Here is a 17198-nt window from a genome sequence, read left to right on the forward strand (position 1 = left end):
GCCGTGGCATTTAAACGATGCCCAATTGGCACTAAGGGGCCTAAAGTGTGCCAAGAAAACATCCCCCACACCATTACACCACCACCACCAGCCTGCACAGTGGTAACAAGGCATGATGGATCCATGTTCTCATTCTGTTTACGCCAAATTCTGACTCTACCATCTGAATGTCTCAACAGAAATCGAGACTCATCAGACCAGGCAACATTTTTCCAGTCTTCAACTGTCCAATTTTGGTGAGCTTGTGCAAATTGTAGCCTCTTTTTCCTATTTGTAGTGGAGATGAGTGGTACCCGGTGGGGTCTTCTGCTGTTGTAGCCCATCCGCCTCAAGGTTGTACGTGTTGTGGCTTCACAAATGCTTTGCTGCATACCTCGGTTGTAACGAGTGGTTATTTCAGTCAAAGCTGCTCTTCTATCAGCTTGAATCAGTCGGCCCATTCTCCTCTGACCTCTAGCATCAACAAGGCATTTTCGCCCACAGGACTGCCGCATACTGGATGTTTTTCCCTTTTCACACCATTCTTTGTAAACCCTAGAAATGGTTGTGCGTGAAAATCCCAGTAACTGAGCAGATTGTGAAATACTCAGACCGGCCCGTCTGGCACCAACAACCATGCCACGCTCAAAATTGCTTAAATCACCTTTCTTTCCCATTCAGACATTCAGTTTGGAGTTCAGGAGATTGTCTTGACCAGGACCACACCCCTAAATGCATTGAAGCAACTGCCATGTGATTGGTTGGTTAGATAATTGCATTAATGAGAAATTGAACAGGTGTTCCTAATAATCCTTTAGGTGAGTGTATATATATGTGCTATTATTTTGAAGTAACTAAAGGAAGGTTTACATTCAATCTACATTACAATGTATCAATTTATCCTTTTCTGCTAAATATGTATTACATTTGGAGCACAGCTATGACGTTTATAAGCAGTTAACGATGAGGTGAGAATTGTATCATTCCTCAGTCTAGTCCCATTCGCAATACAATGTTGGTATAAGGTAGGACAACCCTGCCTGTTCTGTACAATATAAACCGATTCACTGAAGAACTTCTAAATGGTAATGTAGCATCTCCTTTTCCTTGGCTCTCTGTATCCAGGACACAGTTTCTGTACATTTCTGGAAGGTGTCCTTGGATAAACACTACACAAGATAACCTGCAAACGAAACACACTGCTGTATGACAATATAAGGCTGTGGCAAAGGAATATGCGGATTTGACTCCTTTCCAGGCCATGCCATTTCCCTCGAACCACCGATTCGAAAGGAGGAACTGCACCACTTCCACGTTCTGGTGCTCGCACACAAAAAGACAAAAAAGAAAAAAAAACCAGACAGTGTTGTGTACACATTCTTACATCACAACCCAATCAGGGGCCATACCGGTTTGACAATACAAGTCGAGACACAAAGTTAGTTATCTTTTCTGCCCTTCTCAGATATTACACTTTCTCCAGCTGAGAGTGAAAACACATCCCAAGGTGCTATCACTGCCCCTGCTGAAGCTGCACACATACTTTCTCTTTTCTTTCGGGTGACTTCAATCCACCAAGGGGACGAGAGAGGAAGCGGCCATGCAACAGCACCTCGCGTGTCAGACACAGAGCAGCGGCCCTGACCCCCTCGCCATGCCAGCCCGCTGCCCGCTGCGACTGGGCGCTGGGCAGAAAGCGGCAGACAGCGCCACGGCCTCACAGGGTCAGCCGCTTCCCCGGCGCCCCTCCTCGCCGAGCAGCCCCTCTGCGGTCCCCGGCGGCCGCGCATCTGATTATGGTAATAAAAGCGCCGTTGCGTCAGCGCCCGGGGTCATGCGCGCGCACGCACGTGAGAGCGGGGGAGCGCGCGCCGCTGGAAGGTGAGAGAGCCTGTCTCGAGGAGAGGAGTCGAGAGCGCGGCCGCCGGGATCGATCGGATTAAACTTGAATCGAGTGAAATTAACACAAAGGAGAGAGAGAGAGAAGGAGGGAGAGAGAGAGAGAGAGAGAGAGGACGGGACGGGACGCGGAGACAGCCCAACTAACAACAGCCGCTGCCGCCGTGCATGTACAAATACGCCAAAAAAAACAAGAACGTGTTGTTGCTGGAAATACACACTAACAAGACTTAACTGAGCGAAACTCGCCGGGTAAGTGAGTTTTATTTCATTTTTCCCCCGAGTTTGGTTTGTTTTTCCTCCTCCCCCCCTCCTCTACTCCTCGGTACGGTTTCGTGCTGGACGAGCGAACATTGAATGGCACTCCGATTCAAAACCACCGTGGCTTTAAATCGCCTCTTTTTTTAAATGGCTAGTGAGAGAAGTGTGTGATCAGGTTAGTTTATTCGGTTGATACAAGCGGGGACCAACAAAAAAATCAAATCTGCCCGTGAGAAGTGAGGTAAAGATAAGCAGAAAAGAGAGAAAAAAGCAGGCGAAGGGCAACTTTGAGAAAGGGGATGTGGTGAAACGGGACTTTGTGTGAGTTTTGTGGCGATTGCAGGGATGGCTCCAGACGTGCGGCGGCTGATTGTTTTGTTTGAGGGAATGCGTGGAAGTGTCGCCGCTGCTGTCCCGGCTGTTGTTCTCCCGTTTTTATTTTGGGTGGGTTGGGGGGTGGGATTGAAATATCAGCCACCAACTTTGAGCAAAGTGTCCCGAAATCCACACCCGTGAAATGCAACGTGGGGGGAAATGTCAGGGAAGCGGTAAAGGCGGCGAGGGGGTCTTTCTCCGAGGGGGTTAGTTGTGTGGAGCGGCGGTACACGAGGTGGGCTGGAGTGTGTGGAGGTGAGTCAGTGAATGAGAGCCGGGAGATTCCCTTCCCTCCAGCCTGGTTTCAGTAGTAAAGAGAGAGAGAGACGAGAATCAAAACATCGATTTCAATCCCTTCTCCTCGACCCGACCAGCCATCCGGGACCTGGAAGGGACTCGGGTGGGGAGGAAGTCCTCACGGGCCGTGGCGATCGAGGCGCAGGGATAAGGGAAAGGTTGTGTGAGGCCAGGCGGTCAATGGGAATCGGTTGGGGGGTGTCTTTTTTTCGCATTTCGCGAATAACCTGTACTTGCTACCACTGTGTTTAGTTTAAAAAATAATATAAAGTGCAGTTGGGGGAAAAAAAGTGCGATCCCCGGCAGCCCTCTCCCGTGGGAATGAAGTGCGTTTCCGTCCGCAACGTGCGCGCTGGTAATGAGTTGCGCCGGAGCGGCCGGGCGGTCAGCGAGGGGTGGCGGTGGGGACGGGAAGGAGAGCTGCGGGCAATGAGCAGCCATCATTAAATTACATTCATTTATCCTGATGGGATTAGAGAGGACACGCTCGGCACAACACGAACACGCACCGCTCGCCGTAGATCCGCTGAGTGTGGAGCCAGGTGCACCTCTGCGGGTCGTGTATGGTGCATTTCACGTACTTTGTGTCGGGTTAGGCAGGTTTTTGGTGGTGTTGTGCTTGTTTTTGTTAGGGGTCACATGTAGGTGCTCGTAGATAGCGTGGCTTGCTAACTACTTCGCAAAACAATGGAGACGGGGACTCGGAGCTTCTGTAACAATACGTTTCCAGGGGCTTTACCTTCTGTACGTTATTTGTAAATGCATAAGTTTTGAAATGTATACGCAGAGTACGTGCACCAACCATTGATTTAATAAAGTGCATGTTTTCTGTCGCACAATCGATATCAAAGCATAAATATGAAGTTTATAAGGGAAAAAAACACGTTCTTTAATAAATCCGAACAGCGCTACTGTCTAATCCATTCTCCCCCTTCCTTCCCGTCCCACAACTAAGCTGGCTTCAAATGTATATTTTTGCAACTTTTATTGAAAAGTCGAAGTGTTTTGCATCTCTTTTGGTTGAAGAAATCTATTGAGTATGCCCAGGAAATAAATAAAATGTTACAAGTTGTGCGTTCACATGGTGAGGAATTCCTGCTATCACCGAGCATCCCCACGAGTACGTGGTCACTGTTTTCTTCCCCCTCAGATGCACAAAGGAAAGGCTTTCAAGTCTTTAACCTAAGATGGCAGCTTTAATTTGACTCAGGCCACTCAGTGAACAAAGATGATAATGAAGAGGCTCTCGGTTAGGTATAGCAGAGGTGTTTGTGTGGGATTTGTGCCCTTTTTATTCGATTTCTATCTCAAAATATTAGGGATATTTCTTGTTTTTGATTTAATTTTCCTGAACTACACATCCACTTTTAAAAGTAAGAGAAAATAAAATAATTTTACCAGAACTTTTCACCCGTTAATAAAGTTTATAATCAGAGGTATACTAAATCCTTATATTGAAATGTATGCTGTTTTTCGTAAACTTTGTAAGGAGGAAATTATATACATTAACTACATTGTAACAAGTTAGTAGTGGTAGTATGGTTTAAACGTCATAAGAGATCCAAACGGTAAACCATGATTATTTGTTCTTTAATACTCTAGAAGCAGTATAATACTTTATTTAAATACAACAACTGCAAAATGCATTTGTAAATAATTCAAGATTTGTGCTGAAATAATTGTTGGTGTGTCAGGAATTGGCACTTTGAATCATAACAGTGTAGTCTGTTCAGATCAGATTTGAGTTTTCCATCCAATAACCTGAAATGTAAAGGCCAAATTGGAAAATAAAACAAGATCCATCTGCTGTGTGTAGAAGTGGCGTTTATAACTCTAGAAACATCTATTGCTTATTACAGATGTACCTTTAACGAATTCAGTTTCAGGTTTTTGATTTTCATATGACCCTCTTTTCTAAAATCTGGACAAAACAGAACTTCTCATTTCATGGTGTTTTTGCTGGGGTTGTGGGGAATCGACTGTAGGTTGGGGGTTTGGGGATTTGTGAAACTGGTCACCATGTCAATCATGACTGTCTTTTTATCAACACTAGGGTATAATCAGCCATTACAACTAACAACATTTTTTTTTTTTTTTTTTTCTAGCATGACACGGCATGAATCTTTAATTTCTGTTTTAAATTTTGCAATCTTCCTGTGTCACCAGTAAAACTTCAAATTGTGGCATTTTTGCAGTTAACTTTCAGAATAAAAATGAACCTGGGTGGGGTGATGATCATAAACTCTGATAGCATGCTATTTTAAAGAAACCCCATTTCTTCAGAAGCAGTGCCAGGAGAAGGGATTCAGTCCTCTGAGGTGGTACTGTAGTAGTGCAAGAACATATTGTGCTCCGTGAGAGACAGTCTGTTTAGTTATTGTATAATATGTAATCTGTGCATTTAAGAATTTACACATTATATAAACCCTACACGATCTATGTACGTACATATGTAGATGTTCATGTATTTAAAAACGACAATATTGATACCCAACATTTACTTTTTCTCCTTAACAGCTATATACATACGATGTAGTAGAACATTGAAATAATTGTTAAATTTCTTCCAGTTCTAATTTCCCTGCTTGTTCAATGTTAATGTACATTCATTGCATTATTTATATATATATATATATATATATATATATATATTTTTTTTTTCCTCAACTAAGTATTTTTAATTGTCAGGGTTTTAATTGTATGTTGCGTGACTGTTTTTAAAGTTTTGTATATTAATTACTGTTGAACTGCTTGTAATTTATTGGAAAAGCAGAAAATGCAAGAATGTCAGTCTGGCCTCTACAAATTTTTCGTTTACTCTGTGAATTTAGCACATGATTCATATGAAATTGCTTGTATGTCTGGAATTAACTGGTCACTTATTGCTTGTTTCATATAATTACAATGTGCAAACTCATGCACAATGTGGGCAGTATTGCCTCCATATTACATGGTGGTTACTACAGTGTCCTTCCTGTTTTTACTATAATATTTAAATGACAGCACTCCACTCGTTAATAACATTTTAAGGCAAAAATGTTGCCACCGCTGCCCCCCCTTTTGAAAAAGTAAGGGGATGTTTCCATACAGCACTGAGTTGAATAGAATCTGTTAACATGCCTCTATTACTGTTGTAATGAGCCTCTGTATCTGAAGGTCATGAGTCTGAAACCTGCTTTCAGGGCAAAGCCTAAGGTTGGTCTGGAGACATGGATGTTGCCTGTACAGAGATCGGAGAGCAGGCCTCAATGGTGGTTTGATAGATGGGTGGGGGGTGGGGTGATGGGTTTACTGCAGCTTCAGTATTGAAACTGACCAGGCCAGGTTATCTCCAAAGTCTCTGCAATAAATGCTGGGGCTCTTTTATCAGGAGCTGTTTGTGGGGAAAATACAAGCCAATGCAAAGGATCCTCAACAATTTCAATTGTTGAATTCAGATTTCAATCATGAATTCAGCCTTGTTGGTATACAGTGGAAAATTACAGTAATTGAGCATAAGGAAAAAAATAATCTGGGGCTGGACAGTGGAAAATAAACCATAAACCAGTGTTTTTAATTTTTTTACAAGATTGATATTCCAATCTAATTATCAAAAAAATAAGATGGATCCCTTCAGTGAATTGGACCTGACCTTTCCATTTTACGTGCTATGTAACAAGTTATTTTACATCTTGTTTTCCAATGGATTTATTGGTCTGAAATCTTGAAACAATTTATTAAATATTATATATTTGAAAACGTTTATAGTAATTGCCATGTGCATTATCAGATAACTGCATGGAATACATGCACATTTCATTTCTATGTTTAGGTAGCATTAGCTTGTGAAACCTACCTCACTATTTAAATGTAACCACATTTTATATGGTATACTTATGTGTTCACCCTTTACATTAACATAACTATAATGTTTTGTACACCTTTCCCTTGATTTGTATGAATTTGAATAGTATTACCTTTTATGATTTGGATAGGCTTTTGGCATTAATTATTTTCTTGTAAAAGGCAATGAAGTAACTGATGCTCACTTTTATATAAAAATCATGATTTTTCTTACAGAAATAAAACGTGGGGTAATTTGGAAGAAGTGTAAAAATTACTGTTATTGATAATTTGGTTTTGAACCTGTAATTTATTTCCAACATGACTTGGAGCAAACAAAAGCACAATTCTTGCTAGTGTTGATTTTACGGTGTTCTACATTGATATGGAGTACAATTGTGATTTAAACGTATAGACCTGACTTAGTTGCTTGGCTGGACCTTTGCAAACATTTAAACCACAGAGTCTATAGTAAGACTAACATTGGGTGTAGTTGTACACCTTGGTTTATGCTAGAGAGAGAGAGAGAGAGAGAGAGAGAGAGAGAGAGAGAGAGAGAGAGAGAGAGAGAGAACAGGTTGTACTAAAGGAAGACTTATAAAATATGTATTAATAGTTTTTAAAGTGCCAATAGAGTAACACCTGACCTAACACTAGTGTAGGAGATTTGATTTTAAAACTTGGTGGAAAACTGTTGATCTAGGTGTGTGGGTGGGGGGGGTGCTGGCTGAGCTACAAAATTCTTGCTACAGTAGATTAGTTCATATTACATTAATATTTTGCGAGCTGTACTGCCTATTGAGGAAATGCATAGGGTGCCAAATTGTTGCTTGTCAGCATCCACAAAAACACACTTAAAATGTTTGTGGTAACTAATAAAAGTGCTTTAAAAAAAAAAAAAAAGCGAGTGAGCAAAGAGAACAGGTATTCCAGCTGTTGAATCAGTGTCTTTGGTAGAATGACTGTTCATAGACCTAAACAGTCCAGTATGAACTTTTTAGGTTGAGAAAAATGGGTAATTAGCGCCAACATTGGGCCTTTTCAGGTGATCTAAAACAGCTGTTGAGATTTTGTCTGGTTCATTAGTTCTGGCCCAGTGTGTCTATACTTGAATGTTCAGAAGTTGTTTTCTCAAAAATACATGTTTATGTAGTTAAAAGATTTAGTCCATCACTTAAGGCCACATTTTGAGTTCTGTCGGTAAGGTAGAAATTCTTAACAGTTGCCTCCCGTGGGGATCTATGCCTTTCTTGAAGTAATATTTAAGGCAGGGGTTTAATCATTGCTTGGGGGAAATAAACAGCATTGTATTTTTGTATAATTGGTTACCTTTCTGCATGCTTACACACACACACTGACATGTGCATTCTACATGTTTATTCCAGTAAATTAATTCATAGCAAACCAATAATAACCCCCCCCCCCCAATATTTAAGTAGTTCTAATTAAGATGCATATGAGATTTTTCTTTACTAGTTTCTTTCAGTAATTAAACTGTTCCAACTTGTTAAGGCTACCAATATTCTCAAAGCATTTATTCACACTTGGTGCACTTTGCGACTTGAGTTTCTGGCAGTGCTTAATCAATCTACCAAATATGAATGGCTTATTTTCTTCCCCTCAACCTAACAAAATTACTTGGTATTGCTGGTTTTAGATTCATACCAAGAGGTTTATGCTGTCTTGAGAAATGCTTTATTTGTAATTTATAATCACTTCTGTATGGATTCTTTTTTTTTTTTCAAAAACAAAATTTAATTCCTCCTGTTCAATTGATGCATTGATTTCTGGGTCCTTTAAATAATTCTGAGGTAATCTTGTAATTCAAAAATGTCAAACTTTTTTTTGAATGAAAAAATACTTTAATCTTAATTGTGAAACACCATTAAATGTATGTATTCATATTTTTATTGTTTTTATAAACAGCTGTGGGAGAGTGACACATCATAGATGGAAAATGTCATTTTTTTTTTTCATGGTAATGAAGGTTTTAATACTGTAGTCAATAGTGAAAACCACACAGTGGCATCAGTCCTCCCAACCTAATCAGTTTTGTTCCTATTGGGTGAAATTGCTGCTCTGCCCAGGTGTGGAGTCTGTTTTCTCTGTCCACCATGGAAGCAGTTCCCACCTGGATTCACTAGATTGAACCAAGATTTTGTTGTAATTTCTAGTACTCTTATTAGTCCATATGAAATGTACTGTAACTTGGAAGATGTTTGTTTATTTTAAATGTCTGGTAACTTGTTGCCATTGTTTTTAATATAAATACAAAGGAATTTGTTTACTCCAGCAGAAACTGCTTCTCTTGGCATCAGATGAATGGCTAAAGAGGTGGAGATCAACTGAAATCAGCAAGCTGTGTACTAGATCTTCCAATGTTCATTTAGGGAAGAGAAAATTTAAGTCAATTTAAGTTCAATTCTGTCATGTTCTGACATGTTGCCATTTGCTGTCCATGATAAATGTGGAAGTCATTTACCCAAATACTAATGAGGTACTGAAGATTATACACTGCACTGTTTTAAGGGTTTTACATTTTCCTCCGTTGTTAAAGATTGTCAAAGCTTATTGAGGTGAACTGCATTAGTAAGCGCCTGTGATTTTGCATATTGACTGTTTAGAATGCCTACAACATTTAGTATTTTACAGGAAATCATAGATCTAAACTCAACCTCCAACTATTACCTTCTCTTTTTAGTCTGGCTGAACTTATGTAACCATACAATGATACAGGAAATGTACTGTACCTTCCCTCTGTTGAAGTACTTCAAACTATTCCTTGGATCATGGGAAGAGTTACTTTAACTATCTGGAATTGTGCTATCATAATTGTGGAAAGCCTAATGCTGTAACACATTTGTGTACAATTGGCCAATAAAACCTTAAATATGGGATTGCAGCCCATGATGCCCATTAATAAGGAGTAAATGGTAATCTAGATCAGTCTGAAAGTATAGTTTTAGTTGAAGCCATCATTCACTGCATTTACATGGCCACTGATACTTGGAATACTGAGTATTCTGAATCTATATTCTGCCATGTAAACATCAGAATATGAAATGGAATATTTTGGAATACTCAAGGAATTCTGAGCCATGTAAATGGCATATTCGCAATATATGGGGCTCAACACTCATGTGATTTAAGAATCTGTGAGACGTAAAACATGAGTACAGGCTCAAAGAGCAGCTACTTTCGGTCAGATGAAACTTCAGGTTAGAAATGACAATAGGTGTCCGCTCAATGGGTGAAATAGTGAAAAAAGTCTTTATCCCGCACATACCAGCACAATCTCAATTTTAAATTCCATATATAAAAAAAGTATATTAATCAATATTAAGCTACAAAGAACCCCACATCTCAACAAAACGACGTGAAATTCAAATATACTTTAACTGCTTCTAGGTTTATGCTGGTTTACTACGGATAGCATACACGGAATATTTCTCGTCATGTATAAGAGGAATATCAAGAATTCTGATGCAACAGAACACTGAATATATATTTCGACTTATCCGAATATATACAATTCTGAATACTTGTAAACTGAATGCCATGTAAATGTACTGCTTGTTTGCTACTTAGTCTACAGTAGGTTTGCTGAAAATCTCTTTACATCATGTCTTCAATCTTATTGTCAGGGTGTGCTTTAATAAACTTTTTCTTTTTGCAACACCATTAGCTAGTTGGGCTTGAATTTCAGTTATCCAGCATTTTAGCCATTGACTAATCTGATTGGACAGTGTTGTTCATCTGTAAATTTACAGCTGCCATTTTTGTTATCTAGAAATGTGCTTTCAGTTGAAGCCAAGCATGGTAATATCCCCCCTCCCCCCACCGCCTCCTCCTCTCCAACCCTGGTTAGCAGGAGGGCTGCAGTGGCCTGTTGTGCAGCAAAACGAGCAGGCTTCCCACCCCCCTCTTCCCCCCCCCCCTCCTCTTCTCCTTCCCCTCAGACAATAAAGCAGTCATGGAAAAAAAAATCTAGAAAGAAAATATAGGGTAACCATTATATAATGTTATCAGGTCTATAACCAGGTATACTTTTTATATGTAAATGTGTGTAGATCTGCAGAAGAGCAAATGTTACTATAAGCTCTTGGATTCTGTGACTTTTCTAGGTATAAGAAGCTGCTGTAATGATCCTAGCTTCCCCTGCTTTTTTCATCCCTCAAATTGTAGATTTAAAAATCTGTATAGATTAGGTAAATACTACTTATTTTTAAAGTATTCTGATGATGGTTTCTGTTCTTGGTAAACTTATTTAAGTAGATGTGCTCTGTAGGCTTCAATGGGTGGCAAAGAGATGGGCCAGGTTGAGAACTTGGTAAGTTTATGGTTGCTTTGCTTTTGCCAGTCCCTTTCTGTTCATATTTGCCAGATGATAGTGGTTTAATTATTCAGTGAAATGGCATGAATTTGTTAAGGGGCAGTCTCTGGGTCCATACTGTACTTTCTTTGGTGGTGGGTTGTTCTTGCTGGGCTGCATTTTGTTGTCCAAACATTTAGGGATGTAAAGGAAGGAATTTGCTTTTTTTTTCCTTCTCTTCCACTTTTAAATTCATAATATGGACTGGCTTGAGGCTTTACAATGCACATGTGGAATCTTAGGTCTTTCACAAGATGGTAGTTTGTCTTTAGCAATTAGCATTTGCACAGCATTAAATTAAATGGCATTATCTGGTTCCAGTAATTTAGTTTCTCTCCTATATAACTTTTAGTTCTGTTAATGTTTGATAATGGAACTTTCCAGAGCTCATTTCATATTCATTGTGTATGTTTTTTCCCATAGACGTAAATGGGGGAAGAGCCAGAACTTGCCATGTTTGGGGGCGGGACTGAGCGGAGGGACTTTTCTGGAGGCAGGCTCAGATATTATAAATGGTGGAGAAACCAGCTCATGCATGCTGTAATATTGGGTGGATCAGTGGCTATTGCAGGTTTTTGTACTTTATCTTCATTTTCAGCTTGGGACACTAAGCCAACTTTAATTGTCAGTCAGTTAAGTTTTGTTTTTTCTAATTTCCAAGGGTTCCTTTGCCTCATCCGTCAGTTCCTTTCACTTCAATTGTCGAGCCTGAATGCTCCCATGTAACAATGGCATATACCATTCTTTTTGTACTGTGACTGAATTGTGCCTCACTGTGACATCTGGGCTGTCTAAAACATTTTTAAAAAATCTGTAGTCTAGGTAAAGTTATGCACATCTACATGGATATTTATTTTGATCCCCAGCCTTCTAATGTCTTGTGCACAAAGCATTCACTCATTTCATCCACAAGAGGGGTTGAGGGCCTTGCACTGGCTGGCCTGCTGCAGGTTTCCAGCTGGCTTGTAGACAGGTGCCTACGGCAGCAACACCACTAGGACATTGTGTCATTGAGTGAACGCTGTTTCATCCTTCTGTTATGCTGGTGATGTTTTTTCTACAGAACAGAAAGGAGCTGGTTATTAGCGTTTTAATACATGGAAAAATACTAGTCACTCGTAAGATTGTATAAACAGCACCTCTTCATAGATTTTTTTTCCTCTCCCTCCATGCAGAAAGTATATAAATGAGGCAGCCATGCATAAAACAACCCAAGCCCTGTGCAAACCCTGTAGCTCCACCGATGTGACCTCTGCCCTTTTGTATCCTGTGACACTCAGCCTGTCTTTGTGCTCAAGTTTATTCATGATGGATAAGTTGCCCCCAATCACATATGCTGTGCTCGCAAAGAGGAACAGATAAATTATTTTCAGCTGCAGTCGGAGACTAGGGGGAAGAAAAAAAAAGGAATGCTAGTGGTGTGCATAAGAAGAGCCTGTTTGAAGAGGGGCCCCTCCATGGGATAGTGTGGGCAGGATGCAATCCTGTAGTCAGCTAGCAGAATACAACTGTGATGGTTATGGACCTGTCTCCTTTTATAGTGTTTTAAATCTCCTTTTAAATGCGGAAAGGAATTGCCAGATTGGTTAATCAGTGACGACCTCCGCTAGCGCATAAAAAAAAAAAAAAAAAAAAAAAAGCCCACTGGTGTTAATGAGAGTAATCAGTTGTGCTTGGTGTTTTTTCAGCGTCTCAGCATGTTGCCATTTGGGCCCCACCTCTTGGATCCTCCAGTGGTTTAGTCTGCTTTGTAGAGAACGTAATTGCCAGGAGATCACTTGATGGTTGATAGGAATAATATAACCTCCCTCCTTCCTTCTTTCCCTTCCCCCTCCTTCTGCTTCACCATCTCCCTCCATTATTTCCCTGCTAGTTTGTCCTCTGCCGTGTTTTCACCCAGTCACTAGCCTGGTTGCACAAAGCATTTATTGTTAGAATCAGTGTGAAGAATGCTTGCTTTGTGAAATGCAACTAAGTGAAATGGAAAAACTCACTGTATCAGGCTCAGCCCCAGTGATGTATGTGTATTAATGCCTGCACCATAGGCTCCTGTTGATATCAAAGCTGTGGCATTGCTTTCTATCTGTATTTGATACCAGTTTGGGCCTTGGAAAATAAATAGATAACAGGTCTGACCTGAAATGTCATGTGATGTCTTTTTGTTGTTTTTTCTTCATTAGCCTTGCAGATAACTTCATAGAGGTGAAATGTAAACCCAGGCTTACAGAACAGTGTGTTCAAAATAAAGCAAGACTTAGCTGAGGACCACTAACATTTATAATTGTTTTTGTTTTCTCTGTAAAATGTGAAAATAATATTGTGTTCATGTGCCAGGCTCTGAGCATCTGTGGACTACATGCAGCTTGCACTTAAGTGCCAGTTTTGCTTTGTAGCACCAATGCAATGTATGAACACAGATTGGCGAGAAGGTTCTCAGGAGAGAGTGTGTATATAGAATAGAGTTACTTTGCCAAATGTTTGGAACTCACCTTGACTTAACATTTCAGTGGGAAAAATGCATAACTTGTATTCTATTTTTGAATAGCTGAGGGAAATTTGGAAAATAGCCAGGTATGGTAATTTTCACTTGGAAATTGTTTGAGTCTAAAAATAGTGAAACATAGTATTTAAGTGCATTGCTTTAATCCAACCTTTTAATAAGGGAATAATGACTCTTATGAAGGTGTTAGCGGTTCTAATTGGTAATAATTTCATACTCATGTTTGCCAGCTCACTAATTCATGAAAATCCAATAGCTAACTGTTAAATGTTGTCCTAGTGAAACATTTCATTTTGGATTATTTAAAAGATCCTGTGTCGGGCCTGATGCACTGCTGGCTTGATGAATGGTGAGGAGTCCTGTACTGAAGGTGCGACTGTGCCTCTTGATTATAACCATAAATTGTTTGTGCTACTTGAGTCTAGTGGGGTTTTCTTTCTTGCTCAAAGCAAAGGGAAATTTATGAATGTTTCTCAATTTTTCCAGTGCTTCACATTTTTCAGAATTTAGCTTTTGTGTTTTTAATGAGTGCACTCTCAAATTTCCTGCTCCTATCTTGTGCTATGTTATAGCCAAGAGACTCTATAAAAGGTATTGAAAGACTCTGAGAGACAACATTAATGCACCCAAGTGTATGATACAGATGATGCATTTAGTATTCAGATTACATGGGGAATAAAACTGGTTCATCTCCAATGGCTCCATCACACTCCTTGGCTCAGATTGAGAATAATGGACCAGGGAGGCTGCCTATCTGGAGTTATTGTATACAAACTACCCAAAACCTGTAATTCCAATCCAATTGCATATCATGTATAATCAGATCTAGCCTACATTTTAATAGTCTGTGTTCCCTCAAGTGTTATCTTTGTATCTGAATGTCTGTTTTAATGGTCTTAATTACAAGCTGGGAAAGATAAAGGAAAGTTAAGCCCCTCCCAATGTTAGTTGACTTCAGGAAATGCTTCCTATTTACTTTTTCGTTATTTCCTTGGGTATTTCCTGAGACCGAGAGAGAGGGGGGGAGAAAAGTCCTTTCAGTGAAATGAATGTTTGAAGTGGCTTCGCTGTTTCTTTGTTCTGCAACTGTAGTGTTTTTGTTGTTTTTTAAATCTGTAGCTTCCTGATTGGCAGTTAAAATGTATATTTTTGCTCAAATATTTTACGTGAAATTACTTTCTTATACTGTTGACCATTATTGCACTGTACAAAAATGAAGAGAAACATTTTGTATAACCAAATAAATAACAATTAACTTTATGCTCATAGTCAATATTGTTATACAATAACTCAATATACCCCCCCCCCCCCCCCCAATAAAAAAAATAAAAAAATAAAAAAATAAAAAATGAAATACTGGAGACTACAGCATTTTAGATCTGAAACTATTTTGCCACCTCTGAGTTAGAGGGAGTTTTCATCTACACAGAAGCAGAGTGCAATTATTTCAGTGCGAGTCGGTAAGCATTTCTGGAAAGACTGCTGTGCTCTCACATCAGCCGTTGGGCCATGTGGAGGCCAGTAATGGCTCTGGCTGCACAGCAACGGAGTTGCAGTAGTAAATGGTTTTCCTGCTGTTTTGCTTTGTGTGGCTGGTAACGTATCAGAGGAGCAGTGTTCCAGAGACTCCAGCTGGAGTAGGGTTGCACTTAGTCACAAGGAGCCTGCAACGTCACTCACTAATCAGTTCGCCTCAGGGTGAGGGATGAACCCGCTGACTGAACTTCCTCTCATCAACACCAAGAAATTCTGGCATAGATCTCGAGTGCAGTGGGCATGGAGCCACATCTGTCACTTTGAGCAGGAATTAGGCAAACGGCCGGATAAAAAACTTAGTGGTAGTAGCGGAATTAGAGATGAAAATGTACAGCCTTTTAACATTGTTTTGTTACAGTGTAAATACTCAGACTGTTTTCCTTAGCTTAGGTTTAAAAGAAGCATTGAAATAAATTTAGATTCCTAATCAGCAAACCAGATCTGATTTATTGCAGAGGATCAAAAAGTGTAAGAACTTCTGCTTCCTGCTTGGTAAGCACTTGTGATCTGATGAGTCCAGGGGCCTACCACTCTGAGGTTGTCCACCTGTAATTGAAAGTGTTGCCAATTAGTACCAAATTGCTTCCTTTTCGAGTTATTCGCCAACTTATCATATCTCCACCAGATGTAACTCAAGGCTCGGTCAGAATTGGGTTCGTAGCGGGGGCTTTTGTTTGATCTGAGGAAATTTTGGTTCATTTGGAGGTTGCCTGAGTTTCTTCTCTCCTCCATCGTATCTGTGCCAAAAATGACTTTCTGCATTTATGAAAAATTCATCTTGCAGTTAAACTGTGTAGTTACTTTAAAATCTTATGTTTTTTATGCTTCTTGCCAAAACACTGTCAAGTCAATTCCCAAGGTTAATTTTCATTTTCAGAAAGTCTGACGGTTAGGTTTTGGGTTATACGGTTTTGGGTTATAAATGTCCTGTGGATAAACCTTTTTTTTTTTGTGCAGGTTCTTTGAATCTGTTCAAAACTGTAAAGGGAGAAGCCATGTGGATTTGATGTTTGCTTCCTTTGTGATCATACATTCAAAAGGGTTTACATGTTCTAAGAATTTTATATTTGTATGTAAACGGCCAATATAGACTCTTAAAAGTAAGATTAAAAATGTTTTCCTTGTTAATCCTGTTTCGCTTGATGTTTCTACTTTCATTTTTTAAATAAGTTTTTTAAATGTATACATTGGTTGAACTTCATTATTTGTTCTGATTGTCAGTACTAAGAACTCTGTACAAATGTCAACTACATGCGAGTTGACAAACAAGACTCAATGTTTTAATATTGTGCAATAAATGATCTAATAGACTACATTTGAAACATCCTCAAATATAAATCCAGCTTTACTCTACAAATATTAATTAAAATAAAATTAGCTCAGTTACAGATGTGATCAGATCTGTGAATAGTCTCAAAAGTTGCTTTGCCCATGGCCTATGCAAATTCTCCCCCCCCCCCAAAGCCTTAGATTTTAAAAGAAAACAACTATTCCTCATCTACTTAAGAGAGGCCGATTTGGAGTTCTTGATTGAATTCATTTTAGCTGCTGTGTAGGGAGGCTTAAAAGAAAGAGGAAAGTGGGGGTGGGGTGGAGTAGTGGTGAGGGGGAGGGGATTTCTCCTTGCACTTTGTTGTACTAGAAGTTGAAATGTGAGTGAAGTAAGGCGACGCGCATTCCTTAGTCCCTGGCGGGAGCACAGGGCCAGCTCTGTTTCCTGCCGGACACACAATCCCTGGGTCCACTTGGTTTAGCTTGGTTTAGCTCAGACCTAGATAATGCTGCTTGCTCATCTGATTACGCTGCTCAGGGGATGATGAGGTTAAGGACACACTGGTGGTAACTAGAGCATTTTCAGAGCTTTAGTTCAGCAGATGGGCTGCCTGCCTGTATTCATACATCTGCCTGCCTGGTGTGGCAGCTGCTGCTGCTGCCGCACTTTGGGTTCTTTTGTTCTTTTCCATCCAAGAATGAATTGCCAGGGATTGTAAAGAATGAATTAATTTGGGGTTGGTGCCTGCATGTGTTGTGAGTAACCTATTGTTTGAAAGCAAAGGAAAGGGAGGGGGTTGGTGGGGAAAGACAAAAACAGTTGAACTAAGTTAACTGCAAAATATCCCAATTTTTTAGGCTCTTCACTTTTTTTTTTTTTTTTTT

The 17198-nt window shown here is 39.8% G+C and overlaps 1 protein-coding gene across 2 annotated transcripts in view; it reads left to right on the top strand.

Annotated features, from left to right (window-relative positions):
* Positions 1-1839: 1839 nt before the first annotated feature.
* Positions 1840-17198, top strand: part of chd7 (chromodomain helicase DNA binding protein 7) — a 74887-nt gene continuing 59528 nt past the window's right edge. For both annotated transcript variants that reach the window (XM_066720193.1, XM_066720202.1), the window contains exon 1: positions 1840-2130. The gene's annotated coding sequence lies outside the window, so the exon portion shown is untranslated. The remainder of the gene's footprint in view (positions 2131-17198) is intronic.

The sequence above is a fragment of the Amia ocellicauda genome, chromosome 2 (genome assembly GCF_036373705.1).
Source record: "Amia ocellicauda isolate fAmiCal2 chromosome 2, fAmiCal2.hap1, whole genome shotgun sequence".
Lineage (NCBI taxonomy): Eukaryota > Metazoa > Chordata > Actinopteri > Amiiformes > Amiidae > Amia > Amia ocellicauda.